Raw genomic sequence first — 11,661 nt, 5'->3', positions numbered from 1 at the left:
CACTTTCACATTCTTCCCCTCGGGGAAATGCGGGGAATTTTTTAGCTACTTCTTTCTTCTAATCACGCGCTGTTACTGGATGCAAATGGAAAGGTATCTTTTAAGTTGTGAGCGGACTCATTAGCCCATATGCCCGACTCCTGGCCAATCCCGTGCAATGGTATGCGCCTTAAGACGTGGAACAACCACAACAACAACGAGAATGATAGTAACAGTCTTCTCTGAGTGCTGCGTGAAATCTGGAGGCTTTGAGGCAATGTCGGCAAGCAGCGTCTGACCACCCCGCGGATGTCGCCCCGCGAGCCGTTCGGCTACGAAAACGACGAAAGCGGGACCACAGCAGCAGACAAAGGCAGGCTGTGATCGAATACTATAACAATTACAGATGAATCAAAGATTAACCATGTGAAACTTAGAATTAATCAGGCTAAGCCAAGCTTTCACTTGGCATATACAGGGTTAGAGCTAAGCCGGAACCCGTTTTAGATGCGAAGCATCTTATGGTCGGGGCTGTGTCCCTCCCTCCCTTGTTGTTGTCCGCCGTCCGCACTCTACTGCGCATGTGCGTCTCTTCAGCCCCGTAAGTGTTTGGCCTGACGTCAGCGCAGTACACTATAAAAAGAATTAGTTAGGCAGTGCCCGGTTTGGATCCCACGACTCTCTGGCCGCAACAGGACGTACCTGGCGCTCTTCCCACTGCGCTACAAACCGAGACGGGAGCATGTGTTACGAACGCGCCTTATGTCCTTCATCCATTCAAACTACGTCAAGAAGCTACTGATACGACGAAGGCACGCGAAGCTGAACGTCAACGGAAACGACGAACTTAAACTTTAGAGGAGGATGTTGAATTTCCCGTGCGAAAGCTGTGGCGGGAGGCGCCACGCGCCTTGCAGCTCAACCAAAGAAGAGGGCGAAGAGGGCGGGAAGCGGGGTAGGACCGTGATCACGCAATAAAGAAAGGCGAGAACCAGGAGGGGTTGGATCAGGTAACGCGGGTGTCGGTCTCTTCGCTGTCTCTACATTTTTAACATTTTTCTGTCTCTACATGGGGGTTCACACTACGTTCCCATTCGTGCTCCGATAAATGAAACCACATAACGGCAACACAACGGAACCGACACGGAATCCCCATGATGCTTCACATCCTCCTCATGGTTCCCCACGGGAAGAAGGTGTAATTTTTTATAATGGCGCAGGAATATATGGTGAATATCAGCAAAAGTTTTCTCCATAGATCTTTGTGCAGAAAACGTCAGAAGAACAGCGAACGACAAGGCGCCCGTGGACAGAGGTGACGCCAAGCTGAGTAAGCACGTGCGGTGCTGCCTTCGCGCATCTCCTAACCTTGCTCAGGAAGGGGTGGCTCGGCGTCGCATCGCAAAATGAAGTGCGCTGCTAGTCCAGGGCTGAGTAGGCGTCAAAAAGGATGGGACCAACGGCGACGAAACTCCGATGCTGGCCGTCAACAAGAGAAGCGCCAGGCACCCACTGCCGCTGCTAAAGGGAGCAAAAGGGGCCACCGGCGTCCTTGAAACGCAAAGCGGTGTTGGTGCAAAGGGCGAAATGTGTGTCATAAACGCCGTGCTTCTACAGCCAAAAAAAGGTAGGGGCACGGCCACTCGATAGAACCAAGTTTCCATCGAGGGGCCGTGGTAGGGGCATCGGGCCGATGCTGAAATTCGCGAGGAACACCCATGGAGGGGATGTTCACGTATTCTCAAGTACCCACTAAGGACTCTTTCATAAATTTCTACTTGAAGCTGTATACAGCCTCCAATAAATAAGAAAGCACCTAAAGTAAAACATGCCTTACCGAGCGTATTATAATAAGTTCAGTACGCCAGGATGAATGCTACGGATAGCATATATAATAGTGACAAAAAAACGTTAATGACCTCAGGAGAGCTGAAAGGAAGACAGTACTAAAAAAGAAAGAAATTATTGACCGTGGAAGTTTACTTAAGCGTCGCGTCATGACTTGACCAAACTCTTGGTATACCTTAACGAGGAGGGCTCGGGAAAGCTAGACGAAATGGCCTTTATCCCTGGTTGTCCTCCATGTTTCTCGTTAGTCTGAAACTTAGTCCTCTGCTATGCATGCTTGAACGCATAGAGTATCTTACTGAAGCCCAGTGGGGCTTTGTCACCTACACGTACATCATTAAATTCTGTGCCCAGGCGCCCATTTTAACTCCTTCAGAAGAGTAAAAACGGAGAAAAAGGAAGAGAACATTCTGGAGACGCTTAGTTGTTAAACGAGCCGAATATTTTTTCATAATGACACAACGCAAAATTACACGCAAATTAAAACAAAAATTAAACACCCCTCTGCACAGATAGTTAACAAAGAGAAACCGCAACTACACAGACGCAAACGCAAAAAAACTTTTGCACCCCAGCCCTGTACGTTGGCGGCCTTCCTGTCCTTGTAAAATCCTGCGCCCGCAAAATCACTTGAGTTATACTAATGTGGATTTTTAGGCAAGAAATAAATCCGCAGACCTTCCATGTTCTCAAGAATGGTTGCCGGTGTATAATTATTATAAGGGGGACTTGGGCGAAATGATTCTTTTTGTTCAGTTATTTTACAAATTAAACAGCTTATGACAAGTATATGGATTCCTGCTTACCACATTTGTGGGGTAAGCAGCAACCTTCTTTCTTTCTTTCTTTCTTTCTTTCTTTCTTTCTTTCTTTCTTTCTTTCTTTCTTTCTTTCTTTCTTTCTTTCTTTCTTTCTTTTCCTTCTTTTTCTTTCTTTCTTTCTTTCTTTCTTTCTTTCTTTCCTTCTTTCTTTCTTTCTTTCTTTCTTTCTTTCCCTTCTTTTTCTTTCTTTCTTTCTTTCTTTCTTTCTTTCTCTCTCTCTCTCTCTCTCTCTCTCTCTCTCTCTCTCTCTCTCTCTCTCTCTCTCTCTCTTTCTTTCTTTTTTCCCAATGGGCTATACCACCATGCCCAATGGCCTATACCACTATGCCCAATGGGCTATACCACTATACCCCCTTATTGGCGATGCATGATGTGCCATCCACCACTGTATGTATGTATGTATTTATTGCACAAAAACAAGAAAGGAAGGTCCACCAACAGGCGTAAATTGTCTCGCCTAGGGGCGGACACCGGAACGCCTGCTGGTGTGGGGGAGGTGGGATAGGGAGGAAAGAGTACATAGGAATAGGGGGATAGGGTAGAGGGCTAACATAAATATATAAAACATGGGCAAGAATAACCTATATACAACGTTAGGTGAAAGAGAAAAAAAAAACACACACAAAAAAACGAAACACTAGACAAATAAAAACACAAAAAAAACGAAACACTAGACAAATAAATAAATATCAAAATACAGGGCACGAAGGAGTAGGACACCTGCACACTTACACACACCCACTCACACACCCACACACACACACACAGGAATTCTACCCTAACAGCTACACTCCACTGCGACCCAGGCAGTTACGTAGAGTTGTAGCTTAGTGCATTGTGGAGCCCCGAGGCCCCCTGGTATGCTCCCAGGGCCTCGAGCACTTTGTCCCGCTCCCTGGCATTTCCTGGGGGCCAAAGCAGTTCCTCGAGCGGCCGCACCCCTCGGAGCACGGCCAGAAGCTCCGCCCGCCCTGCCGCAAACTTGGGGCACTCGTACAGTACATGCGGCAGGGACTGCACGGGCGCTCGGCAGTGAGTGCAGGCGGGACTGGCCACCCGCCCCAGTCGGTGCTTCCGCTCCGACGTCCAGGCTGAGGTTTTGCGGTCTTTTGAGTATCCAGTAGGTTTTGTAAGTGTTTAACAAGCTCCTACGTACATGTACCATCAAAAGTAATTAGAAAAGGGAAGTTAGGCGAATTTCTCCGGCGTTGAGGGTTTCGGTTTCCGGGGTGTGCTAATGTTTACTACGTGCTGAACAAGTTATCTGAGATTCTTGTGAAGAAGCAAATTCAAACAACAACCCACGCTGCATCAATAAGTAAAATCCAGGGTCATCAGCCCCTCACGCAGCCGGTTTTTAGGACTGCTTCGACGTCGCCTACTCTGTCCTAAGGACTCGGAATTACTAATAAAGGTGGGCCGCACTTCCGCCGGATCTTTCCTGTCCCACAACTGCAACTGAAATTCGGTGTCGGCAAAGCTTGCTCGCACTAAGCGTGAACAAAACAGGTTTAAAATCAGTCGTCTGCCTACATTATTGCAGGTTGAAACGGCAGTGACCCGGGCTCGGGGCACGGCTCAGGTACAGCCGACGTCGTGACTTTTTAAGTGGTTTGAAAAGCAGCAAAGAAAGAACTTAACGGAAAAGGTTGTGGTTCGGGTTAGTTGTCATTCGTTTCCGGCCGCGCTTGTCTGAAGCCAGCGCACGGAGATGCAGAAGAAGTAGAAAAGGGCACAGCAGCGTCCACTCGTCCTACGTTGCTATATCATTTTTTGAAATACATAAATGAGTGATGCGTACCTCAGTGTCATTTCCTTTTTCGTCCTGTATATAGATGACGAATTCATTACTTCGGTGGACATTGAGAATTTCCAGGCCAGAAACCTTACTTGAGCCGTTAAAAGAAAGACGAAAGCAGTATCTATTTAAAACTACCAGCTTCTCCCGCCTGGTATTCATTCCTTCCAGGGTCCCGGATTCAACGCTTGGGGTTTTGGAGATGCCAAGAAGGATGCAGAGCAATATGATAACTCTCCCACATTTTTCTAATAAGAATTACTCCGGGCACTTAAGTCAATTTACGTGCTTTGATGAAGAACCAGTATAGCTTTCCCTGGCGGCAACACTAGTCAAAGAAGTCTTTACTGCTACATCGTGTGTGGTCGCTTTTTTCCCTGTCCTTTCTTCGTCCTCATACGCTACCTTACCGCCGATAATTTGGAACTCCGCAGTCAGAACCTACGAATCCCTGTTATGAACCCCACGTGACACACCCCTGATGTGATTGTAAAGAATTGCCAGCGGAAGTCACAGTGCTTTCGCATTTAAAGCACTTGATCAAACTTCATCACCGCTAGGGGGGATTTGATTTCTTTTCTAGCTCAAAACTCGGGTTCCACGTGCGTGGACGTAGAGGATTGGTTAAGTCACTTGCCGGTTGCCGCCCGTCCATGAGTTCCATTTCCGTCTTTCCCACAGTTTTCTTTAACTCGAAAGCGTTCTTGGCTAGGTTTGCGAAAGCGTGCACCCGAATGGCATCCGAAAAAAAAAACGCGTCCACAAAACAGTTACCTTTCAGCGCGCGCTCCATCGGTATTGGCTGGGCTCGTTCCAGAGCGGCACGTGCAGAAAAAAATATGAAAAAAAGGCCACGCATATGCTCGCGTCGCTGCAAATGCCGCCGAAAAAACCTTCTGCTGCTCTTGACCCGACAATGCATCTCCAGCCCTATCCGCCCATCTCTCATGTTGTTACCCTCAACGTTTATAGAACTAATAATGCTGGCTCCCCTCCATTCCATCTCGGTCCACCGATTGGAGGCTTGTGGGGTTCAATTTTGCTGAGTTCGCACTGTTGCGCCATCTGTCGGCAGAGTTGTAATTTAGTGGTCGACCCACAAGCGTAAGGCTCACGCGCCAGCCTTGGTCGTATATTGTTCTTAAAATATTGTTTTCAACAAATTTAGTCTTACTTAACACCAGGTATGCATTGACGTCTCACTGAAATAAGACTAATGTCATTTAGCTGAACAATGTTGACGAATACGAAGCATATTTCTTCAGTTTTGAGATTAAAAATGCTTTGCCTACATGAACGCCTCACCACAAAATTCATTTTAGCTTTTGTACGGGCGGCTAAATTGAGGGACGTACCTACTGTTACGATTCAGCGCTCCGCTACCCTCAATACGCGTGTTTAAAGTTTTATGTTGAGCTCCGGTGCTGTGTAAGAATGCCTGCCTTTCTTGGACAGGCTACAAAATGCGGAGAACGGCCGCCGAGTGGGCGCTTCGCTGTCGGCGACTCAACCTCGGCGGTTGCAAAATACGAAACAAACTGTTCTTCGTGTTGAGACGCGCAAGTGCGTAGCGGGCGCTGCAGCTGAGATCTCCTCAACCCCTTCTCCTAGACTAAACGAGCGCCGCTAATTCCGGTTCCCACGAACTGGGGGAAGAGTGTTTGTGTCTGTCGGTACTATCTTCGGGCCATGTGAAAAGCACTAGGAAAGCTGTTTGACCGTTAGCGTTTCGGGAAGGAATAAGCGGTTCCTCCGAGCGCAGAACGCATTTGTTTCACAACATCGGATCCCGCTGTCGTTCTATCCGAAGCCATGTTGTAAGCTCGCCTGAAAGGGTGATGTCACTGATCATCTCTCGCTATGCAGTAAACGAGTTAACGTTTGCCGTCGGATTTTGTCGTCATCACAACGGCAGCAACTTTTGCTGACCGCGCCACCGCCACGCTACCACTTCATGACGGAGGCGACGGAACTCGGTTCGGGGACGCCTTCTCGAATGTAACACTACCTACCTACCTACCTACCTACCTACCTACCTACCTACCTACCTACCTACCTACCTACCTACCTACCTACCTACCTACCTACCTACCTACCTACCTACCTACCTACCTACCTACCTACCTACCTACATACATACATACATACATACATACATACATACATACATACATACATACATACATACATACATACATACATGCATTCATGCATGCATGCATGCATGCATGCATACATACATACATACATACATACATACATACATACATACATACATACATACATACATACATACATACATACATACATACATACATACATACATACATACATAGAGACAGACAGGGAGACAGACAGACCAAAATTTTTGTGTTTGATTAGCCCAAAGAAGACTATCGTCTTTAAAAGTAATGTAGAAAAAATACTCGGCGCACGCTTAATCCACATCGGGTGAGACATGTTATGAAGGGCGTGCATCGGAAAAAAAATAGAAAATCGCGTGCATTTGAAACCCCGCCGGTAGTCTAGATTGGCCCCCGGCCCCTGTGGAGGCAGTGCTACAGCAGCATGGATAGTGATTACGCAACAAAAAGTTTCAGTGAGTCGGACCTCGAGGGTCTAGGCTACAGACGACACCGCTAGAGGACCAATCGACAAACGTAGTCAAAGGAATAAACGCCCTCGCGCTCTTATCCGACAAGAATGCGCTCAGAGATCCCCTGAAACTTCTTTAGTCAGATGACGGCCTGCGGGTGTTTGACACCACACGCCGCTCATAACGCGAGGTTCTTTGCCTCATGGGGCGCATAATGTTTTCGCATTAATAATTTCGCGTAACGATCTCTGTAAGCGCGACCCAGCGGCGCGACATCGTACTACCAGCTCTTTAGCTTTAATTCTGTCCTTAGCATCCCTAAGGACATCCCTCCGTATCGAATTTCTCCCGAGACCTCCATCTATTCTTCACTGCAATGAACCGCCATGCACTTATATAATATGCAAGTACCCGCGTCCACTACTTTTTTTTTTTCTGTTCGGGATCGGGCCCTGTTCTCAATAGCACTTAATTCTCGCAGACATTAACGTAAGGTCAGGAACTAAGATCCTGGGCCCCGTTTTGTGCCGACACTGTTATGTAACGACAGAGAATGAAAGTCGAGAATAACTCTCCGAGCTGCTGGGGAATCCTGGAGCGGCCGCAACACTAATTGCGTAGCGTTCACTGTGGAGTATCGCCGTTGTTACGTTCGAGGACGGAAGTTCAGGCAATTTGCCGAAGGAAAATTAAGGAAATAGGTAAGGAAAGCACGCTATCTATATACAACTATTCCATCCTCGTTCCTTTCCAACTACACATATTGTGCCACGTTGTGTAGTTGCCACGTTGCCAGTAGTGGCAAGGTGGAGAGAGTTTATCGTGAGACGGTAAGTGAAAGAGGATAGAGAGGTATTCCTTATGTATAGTCATAGAAAAATGAAGTTCGAACGCGCAAATATGAACGGGACCACACAAAAAGCGTAATTTCTTTTTATGCAAATCAAATTGTCCCATCACTCCGTAACAGCGGCAACGTTTGTAAACGTGACCTTCCAAAACTACCATAACCGCGTCATTATGTTATCTCCACCAACTAAATTCTTCGATTTAATGTGTTCTGGTTCGTATTTTCTCATTCGCCTTTCATCTGCCCATGACTGTACTTCTGGGCTTTGCCTTCCATTTTTCAAGCGCAGCACATACCCTCAAGGGTGTACTGGCTGGCGCTTCAACCGGCATTCCCGTTTCGGGCGAATTCCGGTAGTAACCAAATATTGCCAACATAGCAAACAAACCTACACCACACTTACGCGGTCCCACCACCTCCACAGCCTGGATCGTCTGTAAACCTTAAAGGCGATAGTCTTTTGGGCCACGTGGACAGGAGTATTGTGGTCCGTCCATCCATGCGCCCGCCCACCCGCCCGCCCGTGCGCTCGCCCGTGAGCTCGCCCGCCCGCCCGCCCGCCTGTCCGTCCGTCCGTCCGTCCGTCCGTCCGTCCGTCCGTCCGTCCGTCCGTCCGTCCGTCTGTCTGTCTGTCTGTCTGTCTGTCCGCCCGTCCGTCCGTCCGTCCGTCCGTCCGTCCGTCCGTCTGTCTGTCACATGATTCAGCCAGCCACCCAAAATGAAAGTGTACTTGAACACGGAGTATATGCAGGCAGTGCTGTGTCAAGCTACTAAAACTGCTGTCATGGCTCTTACATGTTTACACTAATCAGGACAAGGGTATTTCAGGTCGAGAGTATTAGCGTTCTGTTCATTACGAATTCGCATTGAACGGTTCTTTACGACGGAAAATTGAAAAGCTACACGTTAAAACACGCTGTCGCAGAGAGGCAACATGAAATAAAACAATAAAACGAATTATGGCGGCTCGTGCTGTTTTAAACAAAAAAAAAAAACAAAGCGTATAGAACATGATACACGCTTACAACTTTCTGTGTCTTTGAGAGAGGAGCGTGCCTCGTTTGTCAACGGAGAGAAATATTACAAATATTAGAAGTTGTTAGAAACGCCTGTCCGTGTTTTCTTTCTTGTCCCAATTTGTGTGCGTTTTTGGTCAGGGCTCAGCATTAACTGCTGCTAGGCCGGATCGCAGTTATGCAAATATATATTTCGAAAAGAACTTTGCGAGGGACGAATTCGGAACGGCGTGCAATTGAAGCTTCGCCTTACGTTGATGCGCACCTATGCGTGGGATTCAGCATTTTCTAGCTTTTTATTAGCTATTTTTTAACTCTCAGCGCGACTCCAAGGTTACATGAGAAAGCTGTTCGAAGTACCGCTTTGAAAGCGTAAAAAGCAAAGATCAATACGTACGCTGGATAATACACGGTGAAAGCGCACTATAGCCGGCAGACCCGCCAATCAATGTTTTGATACACCCGGGTGAAGCGGAAAAATAATGGCGGAAAAATGAGACGCAATCTGCGCTGGATTGACCGAGGCGGGCGATGGATCGCAACACTATTTTCGCTTCAGTGACTGAATCGTCTTGCGTTCCTGTAGCAATTTTTAACCGAGCCGCGTTCGCTACTCGTTAGAGGGGCTCAGGCAAGACAGTGGAGTGTGAAAAAAGCGCATTAAATGCAAAGTGTTATTCTTTCGTCGTTGCATGTGGGCTTTCGTCGGCGTAGGTTTTTCATTCCCTTCAATTTCTTTCCTCGAGAAACCCCTGAAGAAAGTTGCAGATAATCCTTAACCATATTGTTATGAGACGAAACGCTTAAACGTTTCTTTTGACTAACTTCTTCGCCGAATCTCCTGCCGATGTCAACGCTAAGCTCGCAAACTCGACGTGAGACTCCACGGCAGATACTTGTTGCAATATCACTGCATGCTTAATAGAATGGTTTGTTTAGCGAGCAGGTTAATGGCGTGGGCAAAGAAACATAATTAGACCAGACGCCCGCTCACTACCAGTTACTTTATTTGGAAAAACTTCGCATATAAATCCCAGTACAGGTTCCGTCATATGTAATTGGAACACCGGAGCTATACATCTTAAACTCTCTTTGCTTATTCTCACGTATGCTGGGTTTATAACCCACGCTCCCGCAAACAGTTCCTCCCCTTCATTTCGGCCAATTCTGAGACTGTTAAACGGGCAACTGCCTCGCTATGTTTAGAATCCACCCTCCGAAAGTCTTGCAACCATGCGGTCCCCACCAGGTTTTATCAACACATACAAAGGTGGCTGTCGTCAGGCTATCTAAATACGATCCTGGTGGCGACTCTGGAGTTTCTGCTGTAGAAAGTAAAAGGCAGGGTGAGGGAGAAGGAAGGCAGAAAAGCGTCCCAAGGCCCAAGATGATACCATACATCACAAGGTGACACAATTTAAAATTAAGAAGGTGACGGGCCGGCAAAATGTGCTTAAAATTTTTTTTCAGCACCGCGCAAGCTGTCGAAGTTGTGTGCATGCATTCCTGGAGATGTATCAGAGTGCGGCTTGCGGAAAAACGCACACCAGGCGCCGTGTGGATTGTGCGGTATCTGTTGTTTACGAGTTTGCCACTATACTGCGGTAAGTTCTATTTTGGACAAACCGGCCGGTTTGTCAGCGACCACGCCCGTGAGCAAGAGATATCGCTCACGAATGATCGACGGGCGTACCTTCCTGCGCATTGCGCAGTGCATGGGCGTGTGCCTTTATTTTCCGAGTTGAAGGTGCTGGGCCGCAGCAGAGACACTGTGGCACGCGTACTTCTGGAGGCGTATTGGGGAAGCACAGATTGTGTCGCTCAAACGTCGGTGTGTTGATGGAAGAGTGAGTTTCGCCTGTTATGTCGTAATCCGTAGCAGCGCACATGGCTGGCCGTTAGGGTGGCGTGTGCGCGCAGGCGCGCCAGTAATGTACCGGCGTTCAGCGAAGAAGGGTTTCCAATTAAACTAGTTGGTAGTGAGCGCTCGTCTAGTCTAATTGTGTTTCTTTGTCCACGTCCTTTGCGCCCTCGTTTTAAATTTTTTCAAGACCCTCCATGCTGCCGTGACAGCGCTTCCTCAGAAGCTGGAGGCCATGCAGGACCGCGGATGGTAGGGTGGTTTTGTTTAGGACAGTTGGATGCGTGCGTAGAAAAGGATGCGAATTAAGTAGCAGCGCGACTTGTCGACGTCGCCGCAACATTCGAAAGAGCACGTGGCTGAGCTGTTGGTACCGTTGAAATGTTATTGAAGCAGCTTATTATGGGGAAGGACCTACGTAGGGGATGGGGTGAAGGGGTGGTAACAATGAGGATGGCAAATGGGGATGGAAGGGTAGACAGCGAGGAGAGACGCTGGCTTTTTCATTCGGGGAGAGGCTCAATAATGTAAACGATGAGCTCGACAGACCAGTTGAAGCCATATGGTCTTGTTGGAGGAGAGGTTGAGTAAAAGGGTTTTCATAGAGGATTAAAGGGGAACACATGTCAGTAAATACAAATACAAAAGGCACATGTCAGTAAATACAAATGACTGATACGTGGCCCCATTGACTTCGCAGCGAGAGGCACCTGAGAGACTGTTGGTTTGAAGAAAGGTGAGATACGAAGGAAGGGTTTGTGCCTGTCGGTATATACGCGCCGCTTTGTTGTCACAGGAGCGGGGTGGAGACGGAAGGGTGCAAGGACCGTAGTTCATGGCGTCCCGCGCTGTCTTCTCTGGGATGGTATGGCATACCTGCGAGAGGAGAAAG

At 47.8% G+C, this 11,661-nt stretch overlaps 1 protein-coding gene across 1 annotated transcript in view; it reads left to right on the top strand.

Annotated features, from left to right (window-relative positions):
* Nucleotides 1-11,661, top strand: part of Trpm (transient receptor potential cation channel, subfamily M) — a 266,832-nt gene that overhangs the window by 21,674 nt on the left and 233,497 nt on the right. The gene's annotated exons all lie outside the window — the stretch shown is intronic.

Source organism: Haemaphysalis longicornis, unplaced genomic scaffold, assembly GCF_048455015.1.
Source record: "Haemaphysalis longicornis isolate Haplotype H1 unplaced genomic scaffold, Haemaphysalis longicornis Haplotype H1 scaffold_2, whole genome shotgun sequence".
In the NCBI taxonomy this organism is placed as follows: Eukaryota; Metazoa; Arthropoda; class Arachnida; order Ixodida; family Ixodidae; genus Haemaphysalis; species Haemaphysalis longicornis.
This window is presented reverse-complemented; position numbering and strand designations above follow the sequence as displayed.